Genomic DNA, 13,792 nt, shown 5'->3' with positions numbered 1-13,792 from the left:
TAATTTCTCCTGTAAGTCGCTCTGGATAAGAGCATCTGCTGAATGACTAAAATGTATTTCATAATGAGGGTAAATGATAGCCTACATATTTGAATAGACATATAGGAAGGTAAGGGGCTCTGAAGTGTGGGTTCTAAATGCAAATTATATATGGTTAGGGTCAGGGTAACGGGTTAAGGTTAGGGAAAATGTGTGTGAGAGAGAGAAAGAGAGAGAGAGAGTGCTCCTTTACCAAATTTGTACAGTCCTGTCATAATTGAGAGTAATGATTCATGGTAATGACAGAGGGTCCACTCCATACATAAAAACATACTCTCAAAAGCGCACACAGACCCTCCCCTCTTCCTGACAGGTCTCTGATTGGAGGGTCCCCTCTCCCCCTTTCCTCAGAGCATGCCCGCCACATGGCCTATTATTTATACCCACATCCTCCCTGGCATGGAACGTCTGGCATAGCTAGGACCTTTTTATAACCCCCAGGTTTCCCTTACACAACCAATGGGTCCTGTTCCCTCCAACCCCCTTTTGTCCCCGCCTTGCTCCTACCAACCCCCCAGTCCCAGATATAACTTTCCCCCAGTGGGAGAGTGATACATCGGGTAAAGGCAGACCATCTGGCTCATCTTCCAAGCCAGACATACATTATATCTATGCATGCTAATCACCTTCAGATGTACAGCTGGTGGAAACACTATCATCAATAACATACAGTGGTTTAAAGGACTTAAGTAAAAATACTACATTTTTACTAAAATATGTTTTTTGGTGTATCTGTACTTTACTTTGTATCTGTGTTGGAGTGTGCCTGCCCCTGGCTATCCGTCAATAAAAATCTAAAAATAAAATTGTGCCGTCTGGTATGCTTAATATAAGGAATTTGAAATGGTTTATACTTTTAATTTTGAAACTTAATTACATTTTAGCAATTCCATTTACTTTTTATACTTATCTATTATATTTAATGTATAGTATATTTAAAACCAAATACTTTTAGACTTTTACTCTAGTAATATTTTACTGGGTGACTTTCACTTTTTCTTGAGTCATTTTCTATTAAGGCATCTTTACTTTTACTCAAGTATGGCAATTGAGTACTTTTTTCACCACTGATAACATATGACCTCTATTTAACCAGGTAGGTTATTAAGATGAGAACACTTTCTATTTTGCAATAATGACTTGGGAAAAAGGATACAACAGTACAGTGGCAGCAGACATATGGACAGGAATAAACAATATCTAGGCACAAATAAATTCATTCCTAAAAAAGACAAAAGTATAGATAGGGGCAACAGAGAGCAGGGAGATGAGAGAGAGAGACTGGGAGGAAGAGAGAGAGGTACATACACAGTGAAGGAAAGTGGGGGAGAGAGAGGTAGGGTTGAGAGACAGGAAGAAGGAGTGTAAAATTAGATATTCTACAGGGAATAGAAATATGAGCAACCCCCTATTCTCTCCTCTGACATTTATCCATGACAGACTTACGGCCATGGCCAATGTTATTACTCCAGATAACCATTGTTTACATGACAGAATTGATTACCTTTATATTACCGCTGCTTTACTGAAAATGGGACGCTTGCCAAAGTCACGTCATCTGCAACATTTCATAATCGGAGGAAATGGATCGTTCCTAGACAGTCCCTTTTCTCTCCCTGTACGTTCTTCCAAAACATCTCTGGTACAGTATATTTCCTCCGAAGGGCCTGCTGACTGGAACCTATTCAGTACTGAGAACTAAGACATTTATAACAGCCAATATATGGCACAATGTCAAAAACCTCACTACAGTGCCTTCAGAAAGTATTCATACCCCTTGATTTATTCCACATTTTGTTGTGTTACAGCCTGAATTCAAAATCGATAAAAAAAAATGTCACACACATCAACACATAATATCCCATAAATGATAAAGTGAAAAAGAGTTGTTGTTTTTTACAAATTTTGGCAATTAATTTACAAATGAAATACAGCAATATCTTATTTACATAAGTATTTACACCTGAGTCATTACTTGAAGAAGCACCTTTGGCGGCGATTACAGCTTTGAGTCGTCTTGGGTATGTCTGTACCAGCTTTGCACATTTGGATTTGGGGATTTTCTCCCAAGTTAGTTGGGGAGTGGGCTAGAACAGCAATCTTAAATTATTTTCACTGATTCAAGTTTGGGCTTGTTTTGTTTAACACTTTTTTGGTTACTACATGATTCCATATGTGTTATTTGATAGTTTTGACGTCTTCACTATTATTCTACAATGTAGAAAATAGTAAAAATAAAGACAAACCCTTGAATGAGTAGGTGTTCTTAAACTTTTGACCGGTAGTGTGTGCTACTAACTAACTTTTTCAACCGTCGTTTTTAACCTCAAAACATTCCAAAGCTGACTTTGTGAGCCTCAGCTGTGTAGCTGTTGAAATGAGTCAGGACAACACAGTAACTAGTTTAGATTCTCCTGTGTATAAAGCAGAGAGGTCCAGGATATGCTCCAACTCTCTCCATTCAGATGGACATGGGGTGGGAAAATCCTACAGCACATTTTGTCACCATAAGTCACCAGATCGAATTTCAGGAGGGTTTAACACCACTAAATATAACTGGGTGGAGGGACAAGGAGAGACAGGGACTAACGTCAACACACAGAGGGATGTGACTGTAGCTTAGCAGCAAGATACTTTCACTCTCAACTAGAAAGAGGGGACAACACCTTGTACCTGCAACTCAGTACGGTTTGCAGGTCAATAGTTTTCCATGTTCATTTTCTTTCATCTAACATCTGCATGAACTTCTTCATTTCTGAAGTGTTCTTCCCTCAGCGTTTGTTTGAGTCTACCTCGTACCAACTGTACAGAAAAGTCAGAGGAAACAGAGATATCATCTGGGCCTGTTTTTTGATGTACTTCTGATATGCACATGGACATTTCTGTTGATAAGGGGAAATCTTTTACAACCGGTTTTTCACAACCCTGAATTTCTTATTTCATCTGTGGTATTGAAGTACTTTGAGTGCAGTCTTTCAACTGGAACTGTGTGATGACAGGAGAGTCTTCTCCCGTCAAAGCCACCTCTCAAAGCACTTTATTTGATTCAGCGTCAGAACTTAAATGGATTTGTGTCACCACTCACCACAAACTTTGCCACACTCCTCTCTTTGGAGGCAGCAGCACAGAGAATGCCAAATTACTTCTCCTCCTCGTCCTCTTTGCAAACCTCAGTATCCCAAACAGGCCGCTCTGTCAAATTGTTTCATGGGAGAAACAGTATCCTGGCTTTGTCCCTCTCTTGTCTATGTGTGGAGCAGCAACAGCTAACCCACCTCTCTAGTTCTACTAGTGCTCTGTACAAAAGTTATGCAACTTTAATCTCTATTTCTAAAGTTATAGAGTTCAACCGTTCTATATTTCTACAGCCAGCTCCACTGTCTTCTGTACTTCTAAATCTATAAGTTCATAGATGTTCATGTTCATAGAAAAGTTCTGCTGACCTGCGGAAGCTCTACACATGTTCTGTTCTGTTGTAGTTCTTCAGCTCTGCTCTGTTCTGGTCAGAACCTGGTCTGCACAGCAGTGAATTCTCCTGCAGCTGCTTAGTGCCAGCTCTTCAAAGATACTTCTGTATATGATCACATTGACATAGATCCAAGAAAATTATGCCAAAGACTTCCTATAGAATCAGTTACTGTAATGCCAATGGAATTATTCAGATATTCAGAAATACAAGTACTTTTTAGAATAAATATATCCTTTGACAGTGTGGCACATGAGTTAGCTTAAAGGAATATTCTCTGTTAGTACTCTCAGTCTAAGCAGGAGTTGCTGCTGATGCTCCCTCATTCCTTCACTCTTTGAAAAAAACTTTCCAAAAGGGTTCTTCGGCTGTCCCCATATGAGAATCATTTTTGGCTCAAGGTAGAACCCTTTTTGGTTTCAGGCAGAACCCTTTTGGGTTCCATGTAGAACCCTCTGTAAAAATGGCTCTACATAGAACCCGACGGGGTTCTACCTGACATCCAAAAGGTTTCTTCAAATGGTTCTTCTATAGTACAGACAAAGAACCTCTTTAGGTTCTAGATCGCACAATTTTTTCAAAGAATGTTATGAATTATACAGGGAGAAACTCAGAGGGTCTTGAGCATTTGTCATCTCTCTTTCATCTTCAACTCACCACAACAATCAGCAATCAGCAAAGTGATTCAAGGAGGTAGGTAGTGCACGGCAACCCTATTGTTATTGAAGAGGCCTCATAGTATTGAAATGTTCTCTCTGTCTGTCTGTTCACCCTTCAGTCTCTATGTCTGTTTGCTCAAAGTCTTTAATATCACCGTGGGTTCTCATATAATATACATGAAGGGAGGTTGAGGCGGAGGGGAGTAGAGCAATATGCATGTGTGTGTCTGTGCATGCGTGCACACGCAGTTGTGTAAAGTAATGAAGTAGAAATACGCACTGATGGGTGAACTTCTTTTGCTAGGCAGCAGGCGACGACATGCAAGCAGAGTTAAGCCAATCCTCACGTTTGGGCAAATCCAAGAGCCCTAAAGTGTAACCCCCCCACCACCCACCACCACTCAATCGCACAATCATGTCCGTCATCGCTCTACCACCACCTCCTGATGAGGACAAACATCCTTGGCTGTATGTTTTCTTTTCTCTGAATGAAGGATTCATCCTACCGGATGAAATATCTGTTATGTTTACCAAAAGTTCAGGAAATACTAGCGTTCAAGAACTCACAGTCAAATCTAAAAAAACACATTGATGTAGGCCTACTGTTAGCTTGCTAGCTAGCTAGAATAACATTAGCATGCTAGCTAATGATACTTACATTAGCATGCTATCTAACATTAGCTAACCAGCCCATGTTTGCTTAATCTTATACCTAAATAGTTTAGTAACTAACATTACCTACTTTAGCTGGCTAAAATGTGCCCAGATTCAGAATCTTTGTTAATTAACGCAATCTAACTAAACTGACATGAGTTAACTAGTACATTCCAAATCTTGGCCCATTTGTGTCAGCTAACGTTAGTCTAGCCAAATACCTTTTTCTCTAAACACCCCATGTCAAGCTAAGTTAGCTAGCTAACATTAGGTTTCTCATTTTAGCTAACACCCACTAGTTTAGCTATTCATTTTATTTTCTTTATTTTTTCTTTATTTAATTAGGCAAGTCAGTTAAGAACAAATTCTTATTTTCAATGACGGCCTAGGAACAGCGGGTTCCAGGGGCAGAACATCAGATTTCTACCTTGTCAGCTCGGGGATTCGATCTTGCAACCTTTCAGTTACTAGTCCAGCCACTAGGCTACCTGCCACCCCATGTGTTAGTTGATAAAGTTGTTCTTCTTACCTAGTTAATTACTGTAGACTTAAGCTATTGACATCACCTACTAGCTAAATCAATTAACATTGTTTTTTCTCAAAGTAATATTAAATGCTCACAAAAAACTATCACTTAACTAATGTTGTTTATAGCTTTAAAATTAGGATTTAGGTATTTGGTATTTTAGGTATTTGGTGATGGTAGTTATCCAGCTAATTAACTATTGTCATTTTTGTATTATTATTTCAGAGAAAGCAGGTACACCATCTTAAGAAGTATGGAGAACTGACAGCAAACACACGGAAGAGAAAACATACCCCTGACACTCCCTCCACCATCAAGCAGAGCACATTACTGAAGGCAGTGTCTCAAAAATCCATTGGCAAAGCTGTGGTGAAGTATGTGGTCCAAGGTCTCCAACCATTTGCTGTTGTAGAACAAAAACTGTTCAGAGAGTTAGTGCAGGATCTGCAGCCTAACTAACTCAAAGATAATATCAAGGCCCACACTGCGCTCCAGGATTGATGAAGCATCCAAGGAAATGAAGAAGAAGGTGACTGAGGCCATGAGAGGAGTTGACCACGTCGCCATCACCCCCGACTGTTGGTCTGCAAGAAGTTGCATTGGTGTTACAGCCCATTGGATAGACCCTGACAGTCTCAACAGATGCTCTGTATCCCTGGCCTGTAAACAGTTGAGAGCATCGCAAACCTTTGATGTGTTGTCAGGTGCCCTAAATGACATACATTCTGAGTTTGAAATCCGGAGTAAGATTGTAAGAAAAATAACAGACAATGGCTCTAACTTCTTGGAAGCTTTCCAAGTTTATGGAGCAGATGAAAATAACGAGGCAGTCGAAGCAGTGGGTGGTGGGGGGGTGAAGCAGCTCAGCCAGGACAGGACGATGGTGAAGAGGAACAATAGGAGATTGAAGAAGTGAAGTTTGTTGATGTGGCAACGATCCTGAATGAAGGTGATGGTTTTGAGTACCAGCTGCCAAAGCACCAGCGTTGTGCTTGCCACTTACTCAACTTAGTATCTAAAGGCAATTCCCTAAAAGCAATATCCAGCGAGGCTTACAAAAAAAGTGTCCTGTTCAACATTTGGCAAGTGCCAAGCACTTTGGAACAAACGCGGGAGATCCACACTTGCAGCCGAAACCATTGAAGATACTTGGAACCTCCAGCTGCTGCGTCTGAATGCTACATGGTGGAACTCCTGGTTCATGGCTGTAGAAAGACCCCTGAGGACCGTCAGAGGTCTCTGCACAGACTTCAAGGTTCCAATGTAAGTAAGGATTATGTATTATTTTATCGTTATGTAAGGTCTTGAATATCATCTAAATATGTTGACTAATAACTGTTTCACATATTGTAGCCATACACTATCATTTAGTCAACTACTCATTGATTCCTGTTGTTAAATCAGGTGAAATGGTTAGTGGTCCCCTTTGTAGGATGGGAAACGCATTATTATTATTAGTGGGGTTTTTTCTCTGGTTCAATCCAGGTGAACTCCCCTGCCTCACAGAAGATGTTGCCACAATGAGCCCAGTCGTAAAGGCCATCAACATCTGCAGGCTGAAACCAATTTCCAGATGCAGTGGCTACTTCCAACTATCAACCTGCTGATCACAACATTTGACCGAATCAAGTTGTCCCTGAAGTACTGTAAGCCTCTGGATGTGCTACAACTGGGACTGAAGAAGCACTTCAGCCACACGTTTCAAGACTCTAGACTTCTCCCCAAATTTACATCAGCGTGGACAAAGGATGACACCACCATCAAAATGAGTAAGACAAAATGTGGCTAATTAACAATATTTTATTATTCATAAACAACTTTTGTATAGTGTACATTTTGACACTTCATAGATTTGAGAACCAGCCATTTGAACTACAATCATGACTTTGCGGTTCAGTCCAATGGGTAACCTACTTAGCCCGGTTGATTGGTTTACAGTTGAAATAGGAAGTTTACATACACCTTAGCCAAATACATTTAAACTCAGTTTTTCACAATTCCTGACATTTAATCCTAGTAAAAATTACCGATCTTAGGTCAGTTAGGATCATCACTTTATTTTAAGAATGTGAAATGTCAGAATAATAGTAGAGAAAATGATTTATTTCAGCTTTTATTTCTTTCATCACATTTCCAGTGGGTCAGAAGTTTACATACACTCAATTAGTATTTGGTAGCATTGCCTTTAAATTGTTTAATTTGGGTCAAACATTTTGGGTAGCCTTCCACAAGCTTCCCACAATAAGTTGGGCGAATTTTGGTCTATTCCTCCTGACAGAGCTGGGGGTACCTGAGTCAAGTTTGTAGGCCTCCTTGCTCGCACATGCTTTTTCAGTTTTGCACACACATTTTCTATAGGATTGAGGTCAGGGCTTTGTGATGGCCACTCAAATACCTTGACTTGTCCTTAAGCCATTTTGCCACAAATTTGGAAGTATGCTTGGGGTCATTGTCCAGTTGGAAGACCCATTTGCGACCAAGCTTTAACTTCCTGACTGTTGTCTTGAGATGTTGCGTCAATATATCCATATGATTTTCCCTCTTCATGATGCCATCTATTTTGTGAAGTGCACCAGTCCCTCCTGCAGCAAAGCACCCCCACAACATGCTGCTGCTACCCCCGTGCTCACGGTTGGGATGGTGTTCTTCGGCTTGCAAGCATCCCCCTTTTTCCTCCAAACATATCATATTGGTATTGGTCATATGACCATATTGGTCATTATGACCAAACAGTTCTATTTTTGTTTCATCAGACCAGAGGACAATTCTCCAAAAAGTACAATCTTTGTCCCCATGTGCAGTTGCAAACCGTAGTCTGGCTTTTTTATGGTGGTTTTGGAGCAGTGGCTTCTTCCTTGCTGATTTGCCTTTCAGGTTATGTCGACATAGGACTCGTTTTACTGTGGATATAGATACTTTTGTACCGGTTTCCTCCAGCATCTTCACAAGGTCCTTTGCTGTTGTTCTGGGATTGATTTGCACTTTTTGCACCAAAGTACATTCATCTCTAGGAGACAGAACGCGTCTCCTTCCTGAGCGGTATGACGGCTGCGTGGTCTCATGGTGTTTATACTTGCGTACTACTGTTTGTACAGATGAACGTGGTACCTTCAGGCGTTTGGAAATTGCTCCCAAGGATGAACCAGACTTGTCTAAAATCTAAAATTATTTTTTCTGAGGTCTTGGCTGATTTCTTTAGATTTTCCCCTGATGTCAAGCAAAGAGGCACTGAGTTTGAAGGTAGGCCTTGAAATACATCCACAGGTACACCTCCAATTTACTCAAATGATGTCAACTATCCTATCAGAAGCTTCTAAAACCATTGACATCATTTTCTGGAATTTTCCATGCTGTTTAAAGGCACAATCAACTTAGTGTATGTATTCTTCTGACCCACTGGAATTGTGATGCAGTGAATTATAAGTTAAATAATCTGTCTGTAAACAATTGTTGGAAAAATTACTTGTGTCATGCACAAAGTAGATGTCCTAACCGACTTGCCAGAACTATATTTTGTTAACAAGAAATTTGTGGAGTGGTTGAAAAACAAGTTTTAATGACTCCAACCTAAGTGTATGTAAACTTTAGACTTCAACTGTATATAGATGGGGGATGGATTAATGTAGGCTCACTAAAAACATAACTGCATGATTTCTATTGTCATCTCCCTTGTATTTCAGGAATGAACTACATCAAGGACCACATGGAAGAATCCTTGCTGCAGCTAGGCGATGGCACAAGTTCACCAGATGATACTGTAAGACTGTTACCTTTCAGAAAAACTCAAGCTCTAATCAAATAAAAGGTCTGGCTGTTTTGCTTTTTGGATTTGTGGCTCTTACGTTTCATACATTTACTTTTGAAACTTAAGGACATTTAATATCAGGTACTTTAAGACTTTTACTCAAGTAGTATTCTAATGGGTGACGTTTACTTGAGTCATTTTCCAGTAAGGTATCTTTACTGTTACTCAATTATGGCTTTTGGGTACTTTTTCCACCACTGTGCACATGTGGGGGTGGTGGTGGTTGGGGTGGATTATGTTTTTAGAAGCTCTCCACAATGGTCAGAAGCATTCCACTTGGAGAGGAGCACATGGAAACAACCCCAGCAACACTTGGTCCCTCTCTATGACGCTAGAAACGTGTTCAACATCCACTGAAGTAGCTAGAACATTTACTTGATAGCTTGTGGGGGGGGGGGGGGGGGGGGTATATAGCGATACATAAAATATATGATTATTGTGGTACTTGATAGGATGTTTCTCCAGGCATTGTAAATATCTGTTGACCTGTGCAGACCTACACACAACCTGTGTATCTCAAACATGCACAATTTGTATCTCAAGGTTGTTCGACATTCTATATTGCCAGAATAGAGTTGATTAGATATCTATTTGTCTGTTTTAAGCAAATATTTGAATGGAAATAAATGCACTGCAATAGGAAGAGCGTATACATATAAATTCATGAAAAAAGCAAGAAAAAAATTACAGTTTAAGGACTTTTACTCCTCTGTCCCCCATAACTAACCTTCCACAGAGTTGCATTATTTTCCAGAGAACACATAGAGCCATGAGTTGATTATCTATTTTATACCATGGCTATAATTGAACAAATTTGCCACTAGAAACGTGTTCAACATCCACTGAAGTAGCTAAACAGACTTGCTAGTTTAGCTAACCAAATCATCGTCCTAGCTTGCTATTATGAAAATCGAATTCAACAATGGTTTCAATTCGACTTTTGCTTTCAAAAGCAGCTCAAACTTAAAACATGTATGAATGAACCATAGCCATTGAAATCTACGTGCAAATATACTGTGCGTAAAAGAGAATTATACAACAAGTGGGTCTACTCCTGAATGCTGATGCGTTAAAAATGCATTCCAGCCAGTGTCTATTCCACACGTTACCATTGGCTAAATCTATGACGTTAAAATGCATATTTACTCTGTTCCATCTGACTGTGCAATCCCCAATCTCATCAGCCCAGCCAGGCAATTTATAAACTTAATCTCCACTATTAAAAGCATGCAGACATTATCTCACATTTCTTTTAAACTGACATTTAGTTTTCAACAGCATAGATTTGTATAAACCTTGCTGTCTGTCTCTCCGACCTTTGCAACATTGTTTCAATATTCAAATTAGATCTCCAGCTGTCCCATAGTTATGAACATGTCAGACGTCAGGCAGGCAGACAGCGTTTCTCAAAAATCATGAATCAGCTGTCATAATTTTTTTATGAATATGTACAAAGAAATGTCAATTGAAAAAAGGTAAAACGAAACAAAGTACAGCTAGTTTGTAGTCTTTCTAGCTTCAGTTTGAAGTGATTGTGTTAGCTGTGTTGTTAGCTAGCTCCTCTGAACAACAGTGTCCTGACGAGTGAGCGCATTTTCTATATTGTTATGGATGTATCCAAATAAATGTCAGCAGAAAACAGCTTAAACAAATGCAAATGCTGCTACTTTGCTCTTATTCTGGCTGCACTTTTTAACGCAATGTTAAATTAGCCATAGTTGGCTGGCTAGCTAGCAAGCAAGGGATAAGAACATTGCCAGCCAGTATGCAATGGAACATTTAAAACGAACGACTGGGTCACGTCTATAGATTTTACATTTTTATTTATTTATTTAATTCACCAGGTAGGCTAGTTGAGAACAAGTTCTCATTTACAACTGCGACCTGGCCAAGATAAAGCATAGCAGTCTGAACAGACAACAACACAGAGTTACACATGGAGTAAACAATAAACAAGTCAATAACATAGTAGAAAAAAAAGAAAGAGTCTATATACATTGTGTGCAAAAGGCATGAGGAGGTAAGCAAATAATTACAAATTAGCAGATTAACACTGGAGTTACAGAACAAAAAGACTGAACGACTGAGTCACGTCTCTGACAACCAAACCGATAGAACGAACGACCAACTGGCTTGGGTATTATATCTTGTGGAAGGATGAAATAGTATGAAATAGTCCCATTAATCAAAACAATGTTTTTAATGAAAATATTTCAATCATTATTTGATTATGTTGATTTGGTAACATTGTATTGAAGTGATAATGCTCTTGAAGCCAGTGTTTGGAGGATATATTGGCACGGTTTGGCAACACCCATGCCAATATATCCTCCAAACACCGGCTTCTCTGGCATTATCACTTAAATAATGCACGCTCTAGAATGCCCTACCTTTAAGCCAATCAGAAATTAGTATTCAACAATGCCATGGTATAAAGGTTTATAAATTATTCCCTCAACTGTCACAAAATGAAATCAAGTCACAGCCCCCCCCCCCCCCCCCCGCTGAGCCTTCAGATCCGGATGGAGACGCTCCTCCAGCCAAACCAAACTGACTGATTTCAACTAAAGGCTGGCAGGGGATGTGGAGACAGACAAGTATCTGATATCCCTGGCAATGGCATCCGACTTTACCTTCTCTCCCTGAACGAAATACCAGTGGAAACATTAGGTCCCAAGGTGAACATTCTGGCTATTGATCAGGAGAGCACAAAAAAAGAGTTGCTTGGATTAAGAGCTGCAAATTGCACGATATTCCCTATATAGTGCATATGGGCCTTAGTCAACAGCATTGCACTATATAGGGAATAGGGTGCCATTTGGGACGCACGACAGAACAAACCTCCTGGCTGCCTTATTTTAGAGCATTAGGCTAAGTCTCTGGCTAGCAGCCATCTGGAGAGCTATGTAAAAACACAATCCAATTCCTCTGATTACAGTGTAATTAGCGATGCAATCATAGTGGTTCAAGAACCGCAGTTATTTCCAAACGCCTGAGGTCATAAGATTTGGTGCGGATATGATGAAGCTTATTGGCCAGTAAACTCATACAGGCATGTCTACATCATGAATGATTCCCAAACAGGCATGACCGACTGCCACAGCGTTCAACAGACTGATCACAGAGAGTAGATCATAAGCTATATAAAACATGAATTTAGAGCTAAATGGAGAGAGTGAGAAGGAAAGGGAAGAGTGGATCAAGGAAAATATCTAAGTTAGTTAGTTAGATAGTCCTTCTGCCCGTCCTCCCGTTCGTTAGTTAAATGATAGTGTTCTTTGACCACACATGTAGGTCACCTAGAACACATCCTCTACCTCAGGAACAAAGACCAAACTTTGATATCAAGGGAGGCTGGGTCAAGATAAAAAAAATGCACCTGTTTTGCTATTTGTGGGTCCTGTAACACACAGCACATGTAGACCATTTTTAAAAGTGTGACACAGAGCGTGGGCGCTTAACGCTGTCCTATCCTCACCTCTGGTCCTGCGGGTTTTGTGTGATTTAACAGCAGGGGGAGATTGTTTAGCCGATTGGTCATCATAGCGTGCTAAGAGAAAGAGAGAGAGAGAGAGAGAGAGATGCCACCTGCCAAGAGAAGACGGAGTGGAGTCTACAGAGCTCAGGCCTGGGGCAGGTAACATGGCCCCATGTAGTTCACACGCGATGGGACCTTTAGAGCAGTGCAGCTCTATGCTTGCTGCTAGACTCTGCAGAATGTGTGAAGTATTCTACACAGTGGCCAGCGGGTTGTCTCTAAAATGATGCTAGTGGAGTGGTGTGCAGCCCTCTGATAGATTTGTTTTTCTGTGATAGTGAATGGGTTTCACAGTCTGTATTGTTGGGACTGAGACTGCAGAAACACTACAACATAGAAAAGGATCCCATCTTGCCTGCCCTCTGTACTCTCACAACAAGTGAAGTTCTGTGTCTGAGGCTCAATCGTCAAGTTACATTGGTGCGGGTTTGCTAAGGTGTTTGACAGTCTATACTAAGTCACCCGCGCTAGCTAAACCTGCTAGGCAGTCCACTCAGAACAGTGACAGGTTGACTGTCCTGCAAACAGTGCAAACAGTGCAGTGTATATTATGGAGGAGCTGAGGCAGCCGGGGGGCTATGCATACTTTAATGAGTCCTTTCACGGCTGAGAGACCAAGTGGGACTAGAACACAAGCCAAGCATAACCACCTCAAAGGACCACACACAGACAGGGCAGGCATGACACGCTAACTACTAATTTATAATAGCCCTTTTTGGTCACACTGTTGATGAGAGGAGAATGTATAAACATAGTTTGGTAATGGGGCGGGAGTGTAAAAGGGTACTATTTGGGAATCTGTTCATAGCCATACAGGCTTTGTGGCTTGTTGCTTTCCCTATTGCTTTTGCCAGTCTGAGCATAACACCTAATGTATGTTAAAAGACCCATGACAATGTTTTAAATATATAGAATAGATTCGGCAAAATACTGTATTACGTTACTGTATGGAGAAAAAAATTGTATGGAAATTCTTTTTTTTTACAAGATCATAAAATGAGATCAGTATATGCCTGTCAAAGTGTGAGGAAATGTAATAACATTTTTACAACAAAGATATATCATCACTAAGGAGGCTACGACACTGGCTCAAACTCTCGTTGGA

At 40.3% G+C, this 13,792-nt stretch overlaps 1 protein-coding gene and 1 long non-coding RNA gene across 2 annotated transcripts in view; one reads left to right on the top strand and one right to left on the bottom strand.

The window, feature by feature from the left end:
• Positions 1-13,792, bottom strand: part of LOC110520210 (receptor activity-modifying protein 1) — a 73,571-nt gene that overhangs the window by 6,524 nt on the left and 53,255 nt on the right. The window lies entirely within an intron of this gene.
• LOC110520212 (uncharacterized) lies at positions 6,830-9,792 on the top strand. The gene is made up of 2 exons (XR_016494779.1): positions 6,830-7,113; positions 9,025-9,792. It is a non-coding gene; the product is annotated as an uncharacterized LOC110520212 (long non-coding RNA).

The sequence above is a fragment of the Oncorhynchus mykiss genome, chromosome 3 (genome assembly GCF_057628025.1).
Source record: "Oncorhynchus mykiss isolate SJ-2025 chromosome 3, ASM5762802v1, whole genome shotgun sequence".
Classification (NCBI taxonomy): Eukaryota; Metazoa; Chordata; class Actinopteri; order Salmoniformes; family Salmonidae; genus Oncorhynchus; species Oncorhynchus mykiss.
This window is presented reverse-complemented; position numbering and strand designations above follow the sequence as displayed.